This window comes from Trachemys scripta, chromosome 2, assembly GCF_013100865.1.
Source record: "Trachemys scripta elegans isolate TJP31775 chromosome 2, CAS_Tse_1.0, whole genome shotgun sequence".
Lineage (NCBI taxonomy): Eukaryota > Metazoa > Chordata > Testudines > Emydidae > Trachemys > Trachemys scripta.
Window position 1 is genome coordinate 98993571 of NC_048299.1, and position 22886 is coordinate 99016456.

The 22886-nt window shown below is 40.4% G+C and overlaps 1 protein-coding gene across 8 annotated transcripts in view; it reads right to left on the bottom strand.

Moving 5' to 3' along the window:
- TNS3 (tensin 3) overlaps positions 1 to 22886 on the bottom strand; it is a 423008-nt gene that overhangs the window by 302531 nt on the left and 97591 nt on the right. For 2 of the 8 annotated variants that reach the window (XM_034761307.1, XM_034761306.1), the window contains exon 1: positions 17571 to 17875. The exons of the other annotated variants lie outside the window; for them this stretch is intronic. The gene's annotated coding sequence lies outside the window, so the exon portion shown is untranslated. Of the gene's footprint in view, positions 1 to 17570; positions 17876 to 22886 lie in introns of those variants that run through there. 8 annotated transcript variants of the gene reach the window in all.

A 22886-nucleotide genomic window follows, 5' to 3' on the forward strand; every position in this document is an offset into this window, starting at 1 on the left:
CACATGCAGTGGCCAAGCTGAAAATAATATAATAGTAATTATGATTTGGGGGTGGGGGAGTTGGAAAGATGAATCCGTTCTTTCAAACCATAGACCAAAAGCACTATTCTTCAAAAATAGGCGTAGGCAAGTTTTTACTGTTCCCACAAACAGCCCAATTCTCCTTGCACTGAAGTCAACATCAAAACTCCCATTGACCTCAGCGGAAGCAGGAACAAAACCCATAATATACATTTTAGTAACTGGTGATGACAGGGCCAGTCCTAGGTGTTTTGTCTCCGGGACTAGGGTTGCCAGCCCTCCTGGATTGTCCTGGAGTCTCCAGGAATTAAAGATTAATCTTTAATTAAAGATTATGTCATGTGATGAAACCTCCAGGAATATGTCCAGCCAAAACTATCCAATCCGGGATGGAAAACATTTTCGGTGCTCCCTCCCTACCCAAAACGTACAAGCAAATAAACAAAACAAAACCAAACCACCAAGATTTGGATCCCCCAAATGTTGACACTAAGGGCAGCCACTGTGATAACTCACCATTAAGACCAGTGACGAGCCAGCAGCAACATCCCTTCTACATTTCAGTGTCAGCATGCTACTGAGAGTCTGAGAACTGCGTAAGAGAAAAATGTCTTCTTCTGTTTATGCTCTTTACTACTACTACTAATAATAATAATTTGTATGACAGTAGTGTCTAGAGATCAGACTGAGATTGGGCCCCCAATGTGGTCTGCACTGTACCAACTAAAATGCAAGGTTTTTGTAAAAATGAATTGATCCTTATCCAAAATATATTTCCGCTTTCAAAAATTTTTATGTTCAACAACTGGCTTATTTTTGAGTGAAAATAGGCAAACGTCACACAATTTTGATACAATTGGACTAATTTTGAAAAATTGAAAGGAACTGCAAAAAATTGTGGTTTTTGAGGTTCTCTCATTACAATTCCAGTATTTCTTCCTCCCTTCCTCTCCTCCCCCCCACTCTGGTAAATAAAGTTCTTTAAAACAACAGTGCTCAGGATAAACACTATTTCAATCATCACCACTCCATTTTAGAATTGCTATGTTTGTCATCAAATTAAACAACTCTGGAGACCTTTATTTGTTCACAATACAGGTAACGCATCCATAGCAGGAGTGCCAATCTCCCCCACTAAACCCTGATATAGCCTTTTGTTTATATTGATATGATAACACCATCAAGAGCAGTAGTTAGAGCCTATTTTCATAGTGCTTTTGGCAAGAGGGACAAAAGTTTATTAGGAATTGAATGGAGGCCATGAACTTCTTTCATATAGGCCACTGAAGAGCTATCAGATGGTAATGACTTGGCTTATATGTCCATTTCCGAGTCATAAGTATGTTCCGTAATTCAGAACCATTCATAAACATCAGAGTTAGATCTAAACATTAAAATAAGAAGCACACGAGATCTAAAACATCTGAATGTTGTAAAAAAAGTAATAGAGTGTTTACAGTGGATTCTGCTTATTAGCAACCCCTCAGCTCGTCTGCCAGCAAAAAGTTGCTATTATCTGGCTGTTGCTAGTAAGAGGAAGGCAGGTTTGAGAGGCAGCAAAAAGGAAGGAAGTGCTGGGATATGCCTTCCCTGGCTGCAGCCTTGCAAATCTGCCTTCAGGGAGGATGCAGCCTGGATGCCAGGGCTTTCCACTTGGAGCAGAGGCGCTGGGGGCTCACATTACCCTCTCCAAGCATCCCAGTGCTCCACATCCCAGTGCTTCCTTTCCTGTGTTCAGTCCCCTGACAGGGCACAATCCAGAGAGCACAGGAAGAGGTACGGTGCAGTTCCAGCATCTGGGCTGCAGTTCCCTCTACCCCTGTCCCACTACTGCTCAGCCCACAGCCTCCCCTCCCATCTCACCACCCCTTACCTCCTGTATTTCAGTCCCCGCACACAGGTCGGTTTGCCAGGCTGCAGCCCCAGAAGGAAGCACTGGTATGGGATGACCACCAGCTGCAGGCAGGTTTGCAGAGCTGGACTTGGTCATACACCAAGACAGGTTCCAGCACTTTCTTCCCTGGGTGCAGCCCCGCAAACCTGCTTGCACGGGTTGCTCAGCACGTCTTACCACTTTCTTCTAGGGCTGCAGCCTTGCAAACCTGCCCTCAGGTAGAGCCTTTCTTCCAAAAATTGTTGCTAATAATGGGCATGCTGTTGCCAATATCCAAATCCCATTAACATTAAAATCAACGGGACGGGATTGGTTCCCAGATAAATGTTGCTATTAACCAGAAGTTGTTAATATCTGGGTTGCTATTAAGCGGAATCTGCTGTACTTGTTCCAGGTAAGAAGGAATGACTCACAAGAGCAGCCTGTGTTACTATCCAAATATCATATTTTATTACAAATAAGGAACAACAAATATATTCAAGAAAATCATGACCAGTTCAGCAATAGCTATGTCACTAACAGTAAAATGTCATCATCAGCCGAATATTCTTATGCTCATTGATTAGCACTTGCTTCTTAGAGTAGCCTCACTAACGAAGACCCAACCAAAACACCTTACAAACAGTTCACCCATCTCTAAACATAGGAATAAGCAAATTACTTGCAAAAATTTAAAACAAGTAAGAAAAGCTTGCTTCCCTTCAGGGAAGATGAGGTTTCACATAAAATAAAATGCTCGTTAAAAGATGTCGTTCATATTTGCCAACTCTTAATCTCCAAGAAACACAAACACAGCAGTACAGGCAGTCATCATGATGTTCTACGATCCCAAAAGGGCCTCAACAGTTACAATTGCCTGGAATTTTATATTCAAGCTCTCATACAAGCTGAAAGTATTACAAAAAAGTTCTCGCTCCTTCCTTCACTCAGATTCCATAGAACTTCTATGTTGCTTTTGGCAATTAGTATTTTCACTTTTCCTCTCCTATTTTTTTTCCAGTGAATACCTTTTCTCCTGCTGCAAGCTGTTCAAACATAGTTAAAGCAACCTGGAAACTCTCTACACCTTTAGGCCACTAAAGCGTTCTCTGAGGGTTCAGATAATTCATTCAAGCGAGTGAGGGAGTTTTCCCACTTTACTCCATCCCCAATGGGAGTCACAGCAGTATGGAAGAACTACCACAGGGAGGAAGAAAATTTTGGACAAGCAACATATCAACTAGAGTTAGGCCTCAATTAAAACTTCACATCTGAATACCTGAACTTTAGGGTGTATGAAATCTGGATTCAAATTCTGTAACTAATGTAAAAAAAAAAAAAAAAAAAAAAAAAGGAGGTGCTACCAAAAAAAAAAAAAATCACAATATTAAGGAACAAATGTTTCAGTCTTTCATTACTTTTGCCCTGAGAGTTGTCAGCGCTACTTACAGGACAAAGGAAAACTACGATTTGCTCAGCACATGCCCTTCATTTCTCCCACCGGTGAAGTACAATAAAGCAAGACATTCTATCTGCTTAAACAGTATCATTTCTTTCTAAAAGTTCTTCCCTCTGCAGCTGTACAGGTCAACACACCAGCTAGTCACCAGGGATTTGCTTCAAACAACCGTAATGGTACCCACATGAATGAGCCAAAGACAAAGAAAGTGAGTTCAACGGCTGAAGAATAAACCTACTATACTCTAAATGCTAATCAGGCAGAGCCCTCCTGTGCAAATAACTGAGAAAAGTACCTGTAACTGAAGAAGTTATGAGACAGCTAAGGAAAATAAATATATTCCAGGATGTATCGGAATATAATGAAATACTACATCAAATAATAATAAAATAATTTGCAAAAATGTGTTGCTCTCATCTGAATTTCTGAAATCATTTTACAAAGATGGATATTACTGGAGGGAATACTGAGGCATGGAGAATCTAAATGGTTTGCTCGCAGTTACATACAGAATCAATAGGAAGAAAATCTAGTTCTCTTGACTTTCAGGCCTGTGCTCTGAACACTAGTTAAGACTGCCTCAAACATCGGATTAAAAACATATGCTTTACAACACTTTCTTTTAAAAATCTACTACAATCTTTTAAAAGATAGTATGGTCATTGAGAGAACACATTCTATATAGGTTCTGTTAGCTTAATTTAACAAAGGTGTCTAACAAGCAGGATAATTACACCTCGAGAAATTCCTGCATCAGTGGGAATACAGAATTTCATTAGAAGTGTATGCTTCGAGTGTTACATAGATCCTCTGAACGTTTACATGAAATATTATGATTCCCCAGGAAAGCATGAACCATTCAAAGCCAACAATCATAAATACCTTCTACTATCTGATATTTCCTTCTTGTAATGAGTTTCTTTAGCTTCATATCACTTACTATTTCCAAACCATTATCTGAAACTTGAACCTGAACAGACATCTCAGCCATTCTCATTCGGAACCAATGCTCAGTACTTACAGTCTGGTTCATTAAGAGTTGGCAAATAATACAGCAGAGGCGGGTGTTTAGTTGCAGATGACTTCATTGACAGCATGAGCAGCTGTGCTGGGATGAGGATAAGGTGTTTGAAATCTGATGCAGGATGAAGGATGCAGTTATCATAACAGGAATATTTTTAAACAAGCGAATTTGCCCTTCATCTCTTACCCTCATCAGTAAGTAGAAAAAAACAACATACCACTATGGGCTGTTCCTGATCTCATTTGCATTAGTTTTGCACCAGTATAACTCCATTTGCCTTCAGCGGAATTATTCTGATTCACAGAAATAAGGCCCCATCAGCACATTTAGGTTTTTCCTCTTTCTGCGTGTTCCCAATATACCAAACATGCTCATACTCTCAGAATTCTGCTCTCTGCTCCTCAGAGAGCTTGTTACAAAAAGCAGGGTGATCATTTTAAAAGGTTCTTCCCCAAGAAAATGACAGGTTACATCATACCATTGTCAGAACTGTAGGATAAAGACATATCAGAAAATGTGGTTCCTTATGAGTTTCAAGCAGCCTGGGGGAAAAAAAACAACCAAAATCATGGTTTTCTGTTACCAATCTTTCCCACCAACAATCTACTGCTCTGTAAGTCCCTGCTTAATCTAGCACCATTGAAACTAAATTGATAGCCTCTCTCATTTTATGCTATCCTCATCAAATATTTACCCAGAAATCCTCTTATCCACTTCTGACCATAGCCCTTCTCCAGTCTTCTGATCCTTTTCCAAACTCAGTTCATCTGCGAGTCTACATGGCTTCTTTAGCATTTATTGCTGCCTCAGATCTCCATGTTCTCTCTCCAGCCTCCCAATACTTTCCCAACCTTACCTTGCTTATAGATCTGCAGCAACTCTGACCCTCAATGTGCTACAGATCCCAGCATCTCTCTAGTCTTCTATGGTTTTTCCAGCCTCAGCGTGGTTTGTTCATGTCCTCTCCAGTCTCGTGAGGTGCACGACAGCAGGACTGAGAATCTGGGCCTGTATTTCAGCAATCACTGCTCGCCACGCTTCACACCCGCTCTACCTAACTCCAGCATATAAAATGACAAAAATTCAACAGCGCCCGTGTCATAACTATAAAGGGAAGGGTAACAGCTGTCCTGTGTACAGTACTATAAAATCCCTCCTGGCCAGAGACTCCAAAATCCTTTTCCCTGTAAAGGGTTAAGAAGCTCAGGTAACCTGGCTGGCATCTGACCCAAAGGACCAATAAGGGGACAAGATACTTTCAAATCTTGTGGGGGAGGGGGAGGCTTTTGTTTGTGCTCTTTGATTGGGAGTTCGTTCACTCTTGGGACTGAGAGGGACCAGACATCAATCCAGGTTCTCCACATCTTTCTAAACAAGTCTCTCCTATTTCAAACTTGTAAGTAAATAGCCAGCCAAGGCGTCTTAGTTTTCCTTTGTTTTCTCAACTTGTAAATGTACCTTTTACTAGAGTGTTTATCTTTGTTTGCTGTACTTTAAACCTAAGACTAGAGGGGAGTCCTTTGAGCTCTTTAAGTTTGATTACCCTGAAAAGTTATTTTCCATACTGATTTTACAGAGATAATTTTTACCTTTTTCTTTAATTAAAAACCTTCTTTTTTAAGAACCTGATTGATTTTTTCCCTTGTTTTAGATTCAAGGGGGTTGAATCTGTATTCACCAGGAGTTGGTGGGAGAAAGAAGGGGGGATGGTTAATTTCTCTTTGTTTTAAGATCCCAGAGGGGTTGAATCTGTATTCACCAGGAGTTGGTGGAAGGTTTCTCAAGGCTTCCCAGGGAAGGGAATCCATTGGGATGGTGGCAGTGAACCAAACCTAAGCTGGTAGTTAAGCTTAGAAGTTTTCATGCAGGCCCCTAAATTTGTACCCCTAAAGTTCAAAGTGGGGATACAGCCTTGACAGCCCGAAGGTATTGCATTCTCACATGGGGAGGCAATGTTATCACTCCACAAGTAGCACATTACATTTGGGAATTTCGGGACCCTAATAAGGCGTCAGCCTACCTGTTGAGCCTCTGCCTCCACTGGGGGGAAAAAAACTTTTTAAAATGGCCACAAAGCTTATAAATGTGTTTACAGCTCCTGTGACTTGCAAACTCTAGAGAAAATAATTTGTCAGACAGTTGCAGGGAAAGTAGGGTGACCAGATGTCCCGTTTTTAAAAGGGACAGTCCCGTTTTTTTGGGACTTTTTCTTATATAGGCACCTATTACACTCCCACCCCCATTCAATTTTTTCACAGTTGCTATCTGGTAACCCTACTGGGAAGGTTCGGGGAGAGGGTGAGGGGTCTGAGGTTTTCTGATAATTGTGAGTAAAGGACCATAGGGGACCTATCAGAGTTTCCCATGGAATTATTGAGCTTGATCTCTTCACACACACACAATTCAACTGGGCTCCCAGAAGGCCTTTCAAAATCTCCCACAAGCCACTGCTTCAAGGAGCACTGATAGGAACTGCAAGAGAAGGCAGTCTGATAAAGGAGCAAGTGTAATGATGTTCTACAGTGCAAGTAAGGGTGTGGGCAAAACTGCGACCAAAAGGAACAGGATGACTAGTATGGGCACACTGCACAGTTGGAGCCTCCACGACCGCAATCCCACCAGTTCAATTCTCTAATATAAATACCGCCTAGGACTCATGATATTTTGGTGGTACAGTCCATACCCCTCCACCTCTAAAAATCAGCCTTTGTTAATACATTAACATTCAGAAAGGCTGAAAGTTAAATTTCTATCACAAATGTGTTTGTCAAAGGCTTGAAAAGCTCAGTAGTCAAACTATTCCATTGTTTCCCACTGAAAAGCATTCTGAACAGCACGTGTCATTTAATCAAGAAAGACTAATCTAAATCTAAGAGTCAGGTCAATGAGTCTACTCATGCAAGTAAACGCTGTCACACAATCAGGCTTCAGGTAGACAACATATACAAAAGGAGTGAAAGAAAGGTTGCACAGCAATTTTTTAATAGTTATGGTACAGACAGGAGAGAGAGAAAAAGACATAACACAAAAGAGGGATATTAGTTTCCATAGAAATATTATAGAAGACGGGAGGGCCTTCAGACTAAGTGAAACAGCTGGATACAAGGCTGGAGTGATGCCACTGGATTTTCTGCTGAAAAGGAACACCTGCAGCCTTATAACAAATACAGAATAGAGAGCTTTTTAAAATGAACATCATAGTGTTTCTCAAAGTCAGACATTTCTTTCAACAGGCATAGCGTGCCCAGAGGGTGTGGGTGATCTGTCAATATTTGCTCACCTGTTTTATTTAGGGATGGAGGCAGCATGTATAGATAATAAATAGGTGTGTCATCAACACCTGAAAGACTTGGCATTACCTTTCCAGGGATCACAATCAAAAAGCAGTAACAGCTCAGCGAGATCAGCAAAGTTTACATGCTTCTAATTTTAGAAGTGAGTATTTATTCAGAGATTTTTTTGAGTAAGAAAGAAGTGAGCAGTGCAGGGCCTTAAGAAATAGCAATGACACACACATAGCTACTCAAGCTTTCCAATCTCAGTGCTTTGATTTATTTATACTAATCTAACTCTACTACTTGAAAGTATGTCGGTCTATTATTTAAGACCTAAGAGTTTGATCTTGCAGTTCTTACTCAGCCAAAACTCCCACTGGAGTCAATGGGAGATTGGCCCAAGTAAGAATTGCAGAATCAGGCCAAAAGTTACCTGAACTTTGGTTTCTCAAATCACATTAAAGTCACATGATGAGGAAAATGAAAACAATTCTAAAGGCACAGGATCTATGACAATTCACAGAATTACCAGGAGGAGATAACATGCACATACGTGGCCCTAAAATACTATGAAATACTTACATTTAAAAGAGTAGCTGCAGGTAGCTCAAGTTAAAAGGAAGCATTTTGGGAGGTTTTTTCAAGCATGATTTTAATCTTCAATCAATTAATCAACAAACATAACTGTGGATCTAGCCAGGTCACACTTCCTATCCATAGCATCTGGATTTGTGTTTGTGTATTAAAATGAGATAACATCTCATTCTTCAAACCCAAAAGGAACAGTCTGTTACTGAAGTTTAGGCAGAAGCTGTTCTGTAGTGGCCTTGTATGATGTGATAGTGTAGAGCAACATACTCACACCAGGCACAAAAAAAGCCAACAATTTGAAACAAATTATATTGGGATTGCAGAGGTCCTGGGGAAGCTGAGATGTATCAGTTAAGTTAAAAATAATTTGTGTGTGTGTGTGGGAGGGGGAATTGTGTTCCCAATGGTTGTGGGTGTTCAGTACCCACACTGTTTGAGATATGGTTTGGGCTCTCATTAGCTATTCAGCATCTTAACTACTAAGTAAATGTCCTGTAACAAACAGCTGCTCTCCCCTAATTGTTTATTTAAGGGTGTGAAACATACCAGTAACCTGTACACACACAGCTGATTAATGTAACCTTGTGTTGCCTTCAAACAGCCTCTGCTACCGGGGTGATATTCACATCCAGGTACAAGCAATCGGCCTATGCCCCGGGCCTCTTAACTCACACTTATGATCTATTTTGAGAATTTAAATTGCTGCATAAGCCTGTGTTGTCCCTCTGTATCGGGGTGAACTTAACCATATGTTATTATGCACAGCTTTGCACTTTATAATCTAGTTTTTAAGATCTTGGGGGCGGGGGGAGAGACTGTTTCTTGCTTTGGGCTAGACTGTGGCTTTTAGGTTCAGCCTTGTATATGGACAGTGCAGAGCTACACAACCCTAAAAAAGGCAACTGAAGAGTTCGTGCCTCTAAGTAGGCACAATCCCTCTTGACACTCTGCTCCATCAGTTGTACCACCACCTTCTACCCTCCTGCCCCCTTCCAGCCATGGAGTAGCAAAGCACAGCATCTGTTACTGCATATCACCCTTAGGCAAGCATGTATAGGAAGCTTCTCATCCAGTCCTCCATGGCCAAGCAAGGGCTGCAAAGAGTCTAGCTCTTTATGTCTGTGCAGCACCCAGCACAGTGAGAAATGATTCATTATTTTATTAGTATTATGGTAGCATCCTCCAGAGGCCTTAGCTAGATTGGGTCCCCATTATGCAGAGTATGTACAAACACACAGCAGGAGAGAGTCTCTTCCTGGAAGATCTTATGATCTAGTTTCAAACAAGATGCAACAAGCGGAAAATAAAAACAATGGAGGGAACAGGGGAGGGAAAAGGAGGATGGCAGTAACAGGGACATGTGTTCACAAAGACGAGCTGTGGCACAATTAGTAAATTTCCCGTTGATCTTTATATTATGTATAAATTGCAATATAAATAAATAGTAACATTAGTGTTTGTAATCCTTGTTGGCCACCTGCCTAGCCAGTGATTTTTTCCACCTGCTAAACGTTATAGTTTCATATTATTAAAAATAATTCGAGTCAAAAACTAGCAATAAAGTCCTGTGCTCAAATAACAAATCTGGGCACCTTTAAGGGATCTGAAAATATTCAAGCAGTGGGCAGATAAGTGGAATGTTCACAATTTTCTACAACCAAGCGAGTTTGCTGTATATTTAGAACATAACCCCCCCCCCCCATTTTGTTTTTAAATATATTTCTAGAAATTACCCCTTTTCTGTAAATAAATATGGGCCCAATTCAGCATGATACTTAAGCATTTATGAAACTTGAAGCACGAATAGTTCCCACTTCAGCAGGATTACTTGCATGCTTAAAATTACATGCACGCTTAAGAGTGCCTTACTGGATTAGGTCCTTAATTATTCTTTACATCGAGACGGGATATTTTTCTAGAAGATATGCTATAGAAGTTATGGGCTTAATACAGAAATTACTGGGTGATTTTCAATGGCCTATATCATGAAGGAGGTCAGAAGAGGTGATCATGATACTGCCTCCTAGCCCTAGAATTTATGACAGTACTAAATGTAGACCAACTTCTAAGTCTGGTGTCCATCTGAAGACAACAACATCAAATTGCTGTGATCTTTTAATGAGGTTTTGCAGCTGATGAATAAGAAGTCTCCTAAGATATGTAAACCTCACCTTTTTGGACCACAACAGGGAACAACTTGCAGCTGCAGAGTTTTACTGTTGTCGTAAGGAAGCCTTTCCATCTTTCAAAATAGCATTTCTATTTAAAATATTGCACTGTAATTAGTGTGGTATTTACTGAAATGACAATAATGATACTCAGTTCATTGAAACAGAGTTTTACCTACAGAGGTAATTTTCCCGCCCTATTTAAACAAAAATATTTTATCATGACGATAGTGTTGGAGATTGCAAACTTAACTGAATTTGAATGAGATGTTCCCTGGACTAATCACTAGAGCACATGGAGCCACAACTTCCAGGTTTTATGCCTGGATTTGATTGCCAGTGACCTGCTGTGTGATCTGAATCGCTGGGTGCCCCCTCTGTAAAATGGGACACCAATACTTTATACCAAAATTATTTAATACCCCCAATTTAAAGGTTCTATAGATGTATTTATTATTATTATTGATGTTCCATCTGTCTAATACATTTCATCCAAAGTAATGACAAATTATATGTCAGACTACATTTTTACGGACTCACCCAGCAGCCCTTATTTAGGTAAAATTTTCATTTGACTCAACAGGAGTTGAATAAAGACTCTGAAGATCTGCTGGGTCCAAAGTTAAAGTCGAGTTAAGGTGTTAGTTGCCTAAATACTTTTGAAGATCTTGGCCTTTGCCCACAGCTGAAATGGCAGCCACTTCTGGGGTGGAATTTGGCTGGGTTTTTTTTGTTTTGTTTTGTTTTTTTAAACAGAATTGGACAGAGCAATATTGTGCAACAGTTTAGGACAGGAAGAGGATACCACCATATCCAACTGAAACTGCAGGGGGTGTCTTGGTGCAGAGAACATAATTACCCAAATTGGAATCTGGCCGGAACATTATTTTTTAATTTTTTAAGGTATTTTATTATATTTGGCTGGGATGGAGTAGGGTGAAAAGATGCAGGGGAGAGGAAAACAAAGCTATTTTATCTTCCCAAACAATGTATTTGCAAATACCGCTCTTTCACGAATCTGTGGGACTATCTTATGTGTACAGCCAACATAATTTTAGTGCACCGAACATACAGGCTTAAATATTCTGGGGGGGGTGTCGGATGGAAATTTAACACACAGTTTAAGGCTTTTCATGTACAAGAGAAGAGTGGCAAGAGCTAAATGCTCCATTATATCAATGGTCCAACATGTGATTTACAGACTGAACTGTTTATCCAAATTAAAACCACACTCTCAAAACAAAAATCAAACCTTTAACATTAAAATAAAACCAAATGACCCTGCAGGCATGTTTTTATGAAAGTCCCACTCCCTCCATTTTCATTATGCAAGATCCGTTCAACTGGCGTGGCAAAGAACGCATGCTCAGTCATACTCCTTCTTTTGGTTTCCTCAGCATGGGTTAGTGGGCACCACACCCATCTTTGTCTGCCAGTATCTCAATGCAACAATGATGGGTTAAACAGCAAGGCAGAGCCATGGAGTAAGTACCCTGAATGTGATCCCACTGCAATGCTCTGCTCTCCAAACAATACTGGTTTCTCTCTCACTCCCCCCCCAAGACTGCAGAGAAATACATTCCTAAATGGATTAAACTTCCGCTTTCTGCTGCCCCCAAGCTAACAGAGTGTCCATGTAGCTTAAAGAACTAGAAAGACAAACACTCAACCTTAATAGCATCCTCCCTTCCTCTGTCTCTGATGCTACTTAATTCCTCAGATCTTTTCCAGTGGAGGTGGACTGGAAACAGGCTGCGTCAACACACCTGTCTATTAGATTATCACTGCAAATCAATCTGTCACCTCAAGCCTCAAGCAATTCATTACCTCAGTCCTGTTATCACATAGGTCTGTACCCTATGGGTAATCAGATAGCAGCAGGGACAGAAAAGAATGGTGAAGACACGGTCCCCGTAAGGAAAGGCAATGCTAATTTCATATCAACAAGAGATCACTACAGTAGACCCTGCAGGCTATGGAAATTCTGTCTTACTATATGAAGGACAGAGAAGCAAGCCTCTACCACTAAACCCAGAGTCCTGAGTGTTCCAGCCCAGCTATGATCATATTTTTAAACTATGCACAAAATTAGCAACCTTGAGAGCATAATTACATTATGAAATATATAAACAAAGGAGATGGATTAGCAAGCAGGAAGAAAATGCACTTTAGACATGTAAATCCATTACCGTGTCACTTATTATCATTTTGGACTCTCCTAATCTGCCATAAAGATAATCTGAGCATACTTAGCCTCCTTCAACAAGCATAACATATTGTGTTTATCCTGGAAGTCCACACGCTGGAGACACTAAAAGATTTTAAAGGCCAAAATGGATACCGGTAAAGTACATACCTGGTATGTTCCTGTGGAATGGTAAAGGGAGCAGGGCATGAGGTCCTTCATCCCCAGCTGTGAACAATCATCCTCCAGGCTGCCTTTTTGCAACTCTTTTCACTCTTTTAGTAAAGTACAGGCCTCACTTAGGGAAGGCTGCTGGCCAAAGCTTTCTTTAACAGCCTTGACATGGCCAAGACACAGTGCTGGCTTTCTTCAATAAAACAGTTTACTGTTAAACACCTGCATTTACTTAAGAGCAAATCCTAATCCCTGGACAAAACAGGCTGTATGAAGGCAAGTTCTGAGGAAGATAAACTGACCCTCAATAGGCAACAGAATAGAGACTGTGGTCATCATGCACCCTTCCCTCCACAGGGCCGTTGGGACAGTGGATACACACACTCCCGGGTGATATGAGCAGGGTGCAACTTCACTTGTATAGGCTTCTCTCTTCTTGCCCTTCCTCCTTGGCTGCCAAGCAGGCCTTATTCATTCATTCATTTAGGCCAATTGGCCCCAGTGCCATTTAGGCCTGATGTTCCCAAAGTGAAAGGGCTGGGATCACAGTGCCATCCAAGGATCTTAGAGCACTTCATAAATGTTAATTAATTCTCCCAGCAGCCCTGTGAGGTAGGTAAGTATTATCATACTCACTTAACAGGTGAGTTTACAGTTACACAGAAAGGGTAAGAGTGCCCTGCCCCAGGTTACCCAGTGAGTCAGTGTGAGAATTAGGGACAGAAATTAGTGACTCAGAATTCCAGTCAACTGCTATAACAATTTAGGTATACTTTCTCTTTGGGGGGGAAAAATGTACCAAAGCTACATCTATGTAAAACTTGTCCATGGCGTACATCACACTCTTCACATCATCAGAACAGGGGAAGTTGGTATTCTCCAAAATAGCAATACTGAAGCTGTGTCAGTCCTGATTCCAAATAACAATACCAAATTTTCTGTAGGATTTGCAAAGCTGAGGTGTCAATTAGTTCATCTTCTCACCTGCAATCACCTTTAAGACAGAATCTACTCCAAGAATCGCCAGTACAGATGGAGCAATCAATAAAATCAAGATCTGTCTCCATCTGTCCACCTAACATCATAGTGCATGGACCAAATGTTTTGGTTTAGGCCCATCCCTCTTTTCAAGGCTGTAAATGGGGATGAAGGGATTCTTTGAAGGGATTCTTCAAGCCCACAGTTGATTGACATCTTGATTCTGCAATTGTTGCTCGGGCAAAACTCCCACTGAAGTCAAAAGCAGTTTTGACTGAGTAAGAAATAGAGTACTGAGCCCTGAAAACAAGCACCAGATCTATCTGTGTAAAAGTCTTTAAAAGGACAAAATTATATGTTTTTTAACTTTTAATACATTTTTTGAGACTTTTAAAAATAATTGTAGGATTGCTCATTAATTTGGTTATTGTCACTGTTTTTGTTTTTAAAAGAGCATGTATGCATTTATGATTCAAAAACCACAAAGAAATACATTGGCAAATTCAATGATCTCAGAAGAATTCTATAATAATGACTATCTCACAACAACCTTGTGAGGTGGCTATTATTAGCCCCATTTTACAGATGAGGAAACTCAAACACAAAGAGATGAAGGGACTTTTGTAGATTTTTAAAACCAGGAGAGATCATTATGATTCTCTAGTCTTAACTCCTGCATAATACAGAATCTCAAAGTGATATCTGCATAGCCCAACAGCTGGTGGTTGAACTAGCGCAGATCTTTCAGAGAGGCATTCAATTATTATAGGTTTCAGAGTAGCAATTAATTAATTATTATATAAAGCCCAAGAGTTGAAGAACTGCCCCAAATCACCCAGCAAGCATATAAAATAGCATCAGAAAAAGAACCCAGAACTTTGAGTTTCATACATGTCCTAACAATACACCTCACCAAAATGATCGAAAAAATAGGTCAGTTATAAGTACCCACTTTCTGAGTATAAAAAAAAAAATCCCTATCATTTAGTTGTGAAAGATAACAGGAAATGTATGAACTGCATGTAGGTAGTTCAGATTAACTTGGACACTGTAATGGCTGAATTTTTGAGGCCACTATATGTTTAAATAATTGTTCTTTGTGGCATATGCATGTGTATTAGGAAACTTGAGTGTGCTAGAATTTGACCTGTGGGAAATCCTTGGAAATGAGATGTTGATTCTTGAGCACTTGTACCTAAGCAATCAAGGAGTTAATAAGTATTCCACTAAGCATTAGCTATTAAATTTAATTAATTTCTGTTTGAAACAAACAACCCCTTTCTAGCTGTGTAATATTAAGAAACACAATTATCAATATTCCTATATTCTATGGCTCCACATTCTGGGACTACTACTGCTCTAGTTGAAATCAATGGCAAAAATCTCGCTGGTTTCAATGGAAGCAGGATGGCCCTCTGTTAGATTGATGTATACAATAACTATGATTAATTTCCAGCAACAGCTTTTTTTATATATAACAAACATAGACAACTGAGTATTTAGCAATATGCAGAAGTGGCCTACCAAATTTCAAATAAATACGTAAAGTATGCTTCCTTATATACAGCTCTTTTACCTCTTATTGTTGCAAAATTCATACCACATAAAATCTAAACACAGCTTTTACAATGTAATGACCACTTCCAGGCACTGCTCAAAGTAGAAAAATCACAAACTGCTCAACATACAAACAGTATTCAAAAAACAAAGCAGTATTTTGAATGGTACAAAACGCTGTAATTATCACCTGATCCTAGGTTTTGAAATAAAATATTTGAGTTGAGTCATGATTTCTCACAGCTCAAAACAAACTCCAGTTAACTAGAGATCCTTCCTCTAGAGCCAAGGTTGTCTAAGGTACATTCTTGCTTAACATATATTTTGAAAGCTGTCTGTCATTTTAGATAGTTTTCAAGAGGCAGAAAAGAGATTCTGGGCCTGATCCTGTAGTCCTCATGGGCAAAGACTCCCAGTGACTTCTCTAAAGCACTGGACAACTGATAAGTTATAGTTGTGTCCACACAGAACAGTAGCTTAGTACAGTACATACAGTATCACATAACTGTTTAACATATTGCAGACTCAGTTTTGCTTTTCAAATGTTCAAACTGTAAATGAAAGTTTCGTCACAATTTATGAAGTCTGGGAATGAATTGTTTGAAAGCTGATTTTTCTCCTTAACCAACATACATATTGAAATTAACGAAACTGGGGAACAAAAATCATATTTCCCTCCATTGATACGTTGCTGTCCCCTGGAGAATACATTCTTATCCAAAATGCATAAGTTTGTCCTGTTAGAAGCCTGAATATGGACTGGGTCACATCTCATTTGCCTAACCCAGCAGCATTGATAACAATGTATATTTAAAATATACCATGGACCAAAGTCTGTCCTTTATTACACCTGTACAATTCCATTGACTTCACTCGGGTTGCATTCACATATAGAAACCACTGAATATTTTCCATTATGTTAAAGGAAATTCCCTCCTCCTCTCACCCTCCCACAAAACAGAACAAAACCAAACCACAAACCGTGGACTTGCACATAAAACAGCAGCAACCAGCAGGTTTATTTCTCACACTTGTTTTTTCCCCATTGCAGTGAAAACACTATAACAAAATCTCATCAGTAGGTGCTTCATTAAATAAAGGGGAACCTTATGCCATACACCATAACCCCCTGGCTCCTAACTTTATTGAAATCCATTGTGTACTCCCCTTTCCCAGGGATCTACAAGTGCAGGAAAGAGTAAAGCCTTGGCTCATAAGAAACACTCTAACGTAGTGGCTCTCAACCTTTCCAGACTACCGTACCCCTTTCAGGAGTCTGATTTGTCTCACGTACCCCCAGATTTCACCTCTCTAGAAAATGTCTTGCTTACAAAATCAGACATAAAATACAAAAAAGCGTCACAGCATACTGTTACTGAACAATTGCTTACTTTCTTATTTTTACCATATAATTATAAAATAAATCAACTGGAATACAAATATTGTATTTACATTTCAGTGTATAGTATATAGAGCAGTATAAACAAGTCATTGTATGAAATGTTAGTTTGTACTGACTTTGCTGGTGCTTTTTATTTAGCCTGTTGTAAAACTAGGCAAATATCTAGATGAGCTGATGTATTCCCTGGAAGACCTCTGCGTACCCCCAGGGATACACGTACCCCTGGTTGAGAACCACTGCTTTAAAGAGTGAGAGAGCACTATCAGTCCTGATTACAATTAAATCCTTCTGAACTATGCATTTTTTTTATTTCCTCTCACTTTCTGAGGGTAGATTTACTGTGATTTAAGTTGACTCAAACATATAAAAACAGATGAAACGCCAGAAAAAAAAAAGATTTAACCCTGACTTAACCTTTGGTATTTAGAATATAAAACCCACACATACACATAAACACACTCCATGCTTATGTCAATGTATTAATGACTACACTGGGAAGGGGGAGCTGAAAGGCAGGAGAGGTGGGGGGTGGACTATCTTAATCCTCTAGAAAAGGGACTGACCCTCTTACTGCACATGTGAAAGCTGAATCCCATGACCACAAAAGATTTTCCTTCTTAAAAACATTGTTCAACTGCATGAATAAATCAGCCGAATATCTTGAATTGACAGAGAAGACATGGAAACTATTAGATTTCACAGTACATTGTTCTACAGATCATTCTCAAAAGACTGAGCTCACAACTTCACCTATAACAAGCCCAGCCATTAGTAAAACCCTGTGCAATATCCACCTAGAATACTATCACATTAAACAGGAGTAATGTTTTCAAATTAGTAGTAGACGCTTTGCTGAACTTTACCTTTCTGCACAGCTCCCAAATATGCACGCTGCTTCCTCATCCACCAAGCACAACAGCTACAGGAAAGCAACTCGGCAAAAGAAAGAAGAAATCCAGCAGAAATAAACCCACTAACTTAAAAAAAAAAAAAAAAAAATCTCCTACAGGCTCTCTGTGGGGAAAGAATCTCCAGATTTTCCAAAGCAAAGTTGAGAGGGAACAGGGGTTGGGGCAGAGTTCCAATAACTTTCCAATCGTCTTTAGGAAAAGTCTGATTCTGAAAGCAGCAACGGCACAATCAGACAACCCCTCTGGCTTTGCTCTGATCGCATGGCACTTCTATCCAGCAGCTGCAGCCCCCTCTAGGAAGCTGTTACAATCTCTGGTCTCACCACCCCACCCCTAGGCCTCTCTGATTGCTTTCCCAGTACAGGGGCCACTCCAGATAACACAGGCAAACAAGCATGTCATAAATCAGAAGAACTCAGCAAAGTGTCGTTGTTAGTTCTTTAAGTTATTACCTGAATCTTTCCTTGACGGCTCCTGATAAACTCTCTCCTTAACATTGTATTATCTTCCATTATGCACTTGGTTAGAGGACACCACACGTTAGTAAGCGCAAATTCTATATATCCAAGGAAACCTGTGGAATGTATTTTAATATTCCCTAGAAGAGCAAAGGATTAGAGGCACTGTAGTTGTTCCCTGGTTTCTTGTTGTATTAGTTCTTGTTGCATTCATTAACTACTACTACTGTTATACAGAATGGGTAATATTTTCAAAAGTGCAAACGTGCCATTTTCAAAAGCACCTGAGTCATTTAGCATCCTCAGTTCCAAAGGCTTTCAGTGGAACTTAGGCTTTTAATTTGCTCAAGTGCTTTTGAAATTTTACCCATAATATATATGAATTATGCACTCAGATATGTGGAAATGGGTGCTATGATGAGTGAATGGAAAACCCCGAGACATGTCAGTGTGCTTAGTACTGGACCAACAAGGAGGGAGATAGAGTCCCAAGAACATTGTAGTCTCATTTACATAGGAACATAAAACTGGAATGGCCTCCTGGGTCATTGAGTCTGCTGTTGTAACATCCTACAATCATGTTCATAAATTTATTAAGCTCCACCTTAAAACTAGTTAGGTTGTTTGTCCCAACTGCTCCTGTTCGGAGGCTGTTCCAGAACTTCACTCCTCTGATGGTTAGAAACTTTCTTCTAGCTTCCAGCCTAAATTTATTCATGGCAAGTTTAAGAACATAAGAACGGCCATACTGGGTCAGACTAAAGGTCCATCTAGCCCAGTAGCCTGTCTTCCAACAGGGCCAATGCCAGGTGCCCCAGAGGGAATGAACAGAAAGCGTGACAGACGCAGACCAGTGGGATACAGGAGTCTGGTAGAAGGCAAATATACTGGTCACTGGATGAGTAGTTTTCTGTTCCCTGAGTGACCAGAGCAGGGGCTGCACTAGAGTAATCAGGAACCTGCTAGAACCAGTTAAGGCAGGCTAATTAGGGCACCTAGGAGCCAATTAAGAAGAAGCTGCTAGAATCAATTAAGGCAGGCTAATCAGGGCACCTGGGTTTTAAAAGGAGCTCACTTCAGTTTGTGGTGTGAGTGTGAGGAGCTGGGAGTAAGAGGTGTAAGGAGTTGAGTGAGAGGGTGTGCTGCTGGAGGACCGAGGAGCACAAGCGTTATCAGACACCAGGAGGAAGGTCCTGTGGTGAGAATAAGGAAGGTGTTTGGAGGAGGCCATGGGGAAGTAGCCCAGGGAGTTGTAGCTGTCATGCAGCTGTTACAGGAGGCACTATAGACAGCTGCAGTCCACAGGGCCCTGGGCTGGAACCTGGAGTAGAGGCTGGGCCTGGGTTCCTCCCAATTGACCTGGACTGTGGGTTCTTCCAGAGGGGAAAGTCTCTGGGCTGTTCCCCAACCCACATGGTAAATCTCTGAGGCAAGAAAATCTGCCAATAAGTGCAGGACCCACCAAGATAGAGGAGGAACTTTGTCACAAAAGATAATCGTCAAGTGATCCCTCCCCTGTCATCCATTCCCAGCTTCTGGCAAACGGCAGCTGGGGACACCATCCCTGCCCATCTTGGCCTATACTGGTTTGCTCTTGTGCCAACACTGTCCTCTAGGTTAGATAACTCTTTGCCCTCGCTAGTGTTTACCCCTCTTAAGTATTTAGAGAGAGCAATTATATCCCCTCTCTCCTAAAATAGGGCCTCACATTCCCCTGGTCATCCCAGTAGCCCTTCTCTGCACCTGTTCCAGTTTGAATTAATCTTTCTTGAACATGGATGACCAGAACTGTAGTCAATATTCCAGATGTGGTCTTATTGGTGTCTTGTATGATGGCATTAATATATCTTTATCTCTATTAGAAATACCTCACCTGATACACCATAGGACTGTATTTTACAAGGGCAAGACAGCAGCTGGCCTTTGTGTTGGTGAGCTGGAAGGACAGGCACAATGAGCCCCATCATGTGCAGACTCTAGACACAATCACAATGCTGTGTTCATCCTGCTCTATCCCTTCTCTCCCCCCTTGCCAAGAGAGGGAAAAGAACATATTACAAACCGCTTGAGTGATGTAGTAGCATATATACTCCCCTGTGCACCTCAGAGCTCTAGGAGATTGTGTGCACAGTTTCTCTTACAGCTTCTTCTGGAATGGTGCAATTCTGTCAGACCTCACAACATGGACTAGGCCTAAGTAACACAAAGGAGCCTCAAATCAGCCAAGACACTCTGGGAACGGGATCAATCTTTTGATCAGCAATGCACAGGTACACTCAGCCACTTCAGGATGGTGCTGAGTCTAACACAGTCCTGGAAGCATATGATTTTGAGAGAATTTTGGTTTTCATTTAAAAAAAAAAACAAAAACCCAAAATGTTAGTTTCTAGACCTCCTGGTTGCAAAGAAAAGCTGGAAAACATGAACTCTAAGGACTCAAACAGAAGGCAAATAAAGCAACACAATCTATTATTCTTAAAAATTTCATGATTTTAAATCAATCTCATGATTTGTAGGGGCTTGACTCATGACTTTTGAATGTTTGTGGTTGGCAGTACTAGGTATATGCAAATATCGCCACCAAAATACACGTTTTTATACAGAAAATGCAAAAAAAACTAGTGTTCATTTTTGTTCATTTCTGCATAACTCTTTAAACAAGCAAATATCAGGAAATTGAAAACTAGGCTTCCGTCTTAAAAGTAATTTTTTTTAACCCCCCCCCCCCACACACACACACACTCATTGACTAGATTTCAACTTGGTGGTGTCCCTTTTACAAGGAAAGCCAGAAAAGAAATTAAGTAACATTTGAGTATTTCAGTTGTTTTTATCTTTAATTTTCCTGGTTTAAAAAAAAGAAAAGGTGTGGGAAGGGTTACGAGGGAAAAGGATGGAAAAAAGGTGCATCTATTGGGTCTGGAAAACGTGGGGAAAGTCCGTTCGTGAGCATGGACTTACAAGACAGAACCAGGAAAGCTTGAGAGGTGGCCTGTAAGAGAACAGGCTGAATCTGAAAAAGATGGGGGCGGGGGGCCTAATGTGGTGGCTGATAGACCAACAGAGAGAGGTGGAGAGGACATTGAAGGCACTCTTAGCAAACCAAGCAACACTGGGCTGGCAGGTGGACCAATAGTGACTGTTTCAGGAGTTCATGAAGGAGATGACCCAGGTACAGTATCAGTTGTTACAAAATGTGGCAAGTCCCATTAGGCAGAATGGAAGTTGCAGGGGAGCTGGGATTCTGTAAAATGGACCCCGATGTGTTCCTATTGATTTTGGAGAGAATCACTGCTAATGCAGGGTGGGATAAAGGATTATGGGCCCTATGGTTAGCCCCTTATCTGGCAGGAGATGCACAAGCACTAATGGGCCTAATCTGCAGCAAGGGAGGTTTAGGTTAGATTCTAGGAAAAACTTTCTGACTCTAAAGAGAGTAAAGCTCTGGACCAGGCTTCCAAGGGAGGTTGTGGAATCCCCGTCACTGGAGGGTTTTAAGACCAAGTTAGATAAACAGCTGTCAGGACTGAACTACATGCCCTCTCCAGGTCAGTCCTACGTTGCTCTGATTCTATGCTTTTTCTTCAATTTTGAATAAAGTGACTCCAGATCCCCATTTATGATATCACATACTGTATGTGATTATCAATCAACTGCACTGTTTAGAGTTGCCATTGCCTATGCTGATTTGGGGCATTAATCCATCATTTCATATGTTCCAAACTAGTAACTGATTTGGTGTTTATCTCTGTATTATACATTCTGGGAATTACCCACAAGACCAATATTCTGGCATTAACTTAAGCATACAGAACCCAATGTCAATTTTTATTAAATCCACTGGCTATCAACAAAACCAAATTATGGATGCAGCAATATAAAATCTAAACCTACCTTAACCTTCCAAAAATGACCAACTGATAGAGTGCAAAAGAAAGTTCTCTAAACCATTAGGTGTACATATAAATAGCTTGAGACCTTCAAAGATGATAAATCTGTATACTACCACCTTCGATACCCCTGCAATATCTTCAAGACAATCAATGTGTCTCAGTAGTATTTCATATTTAAATTCATCATGAAGATTATTTGGATGTGAGGGCAAATTTATTATTCCTGGTTTTTCATTTACTATGTTAGTTATTAATTTGTAAGGAGAAACACAAAACCAAGTATTTGTGTAATACAATTGTTAGTACCATATAATACAGTTTTTGGTCATCCAGAAAACACTTTGGTACCCTTCAGCTCTCTGCAACTATTCCTCTTTTTGTTTATCTTGAATGCAATAAAAGCAACATTAAAAAGAAAAAAAAGGTACATTGGGAAATAGGGGAATTTGGAATCGCCTGCCAAGTTAAACTAAAAGTTAAAAATTAAAAGCTGTCCACTCGCCTCCAAGGCACTACGAGCGTAGCAACAAGGCAAGTGCTAACAACCGCTCCCCCCCCCAGTGTTTTTTTTAGCAGTGGTTTGGCAGTAGTGGATGAGTCAAATGGATGTAGTGACTTGGTGAGGAGACTGGCTGTAGGAGATGGTGAAGAATTAAAAGAAAAGTATTAAGTTTGCACTCCTTTACCACCCGTTCCCAGATTTGGGCTAGATCCTGAAAGTTTCCTACAGGACTTCAGCTGGAGCTACATACACAGAATGATTCCAGACGATCTCAGCACTCCTCTGCATTCTTCACTCCTCAAGACCAGGAAGAATAAAGATCCAGATACTAGTCAGCTTTAGTTTACCACTGTTTCATATCCTATACGATCACATTTAGACTTGGAAGGATCAGCTTTTTATTGTTAAATGTCAC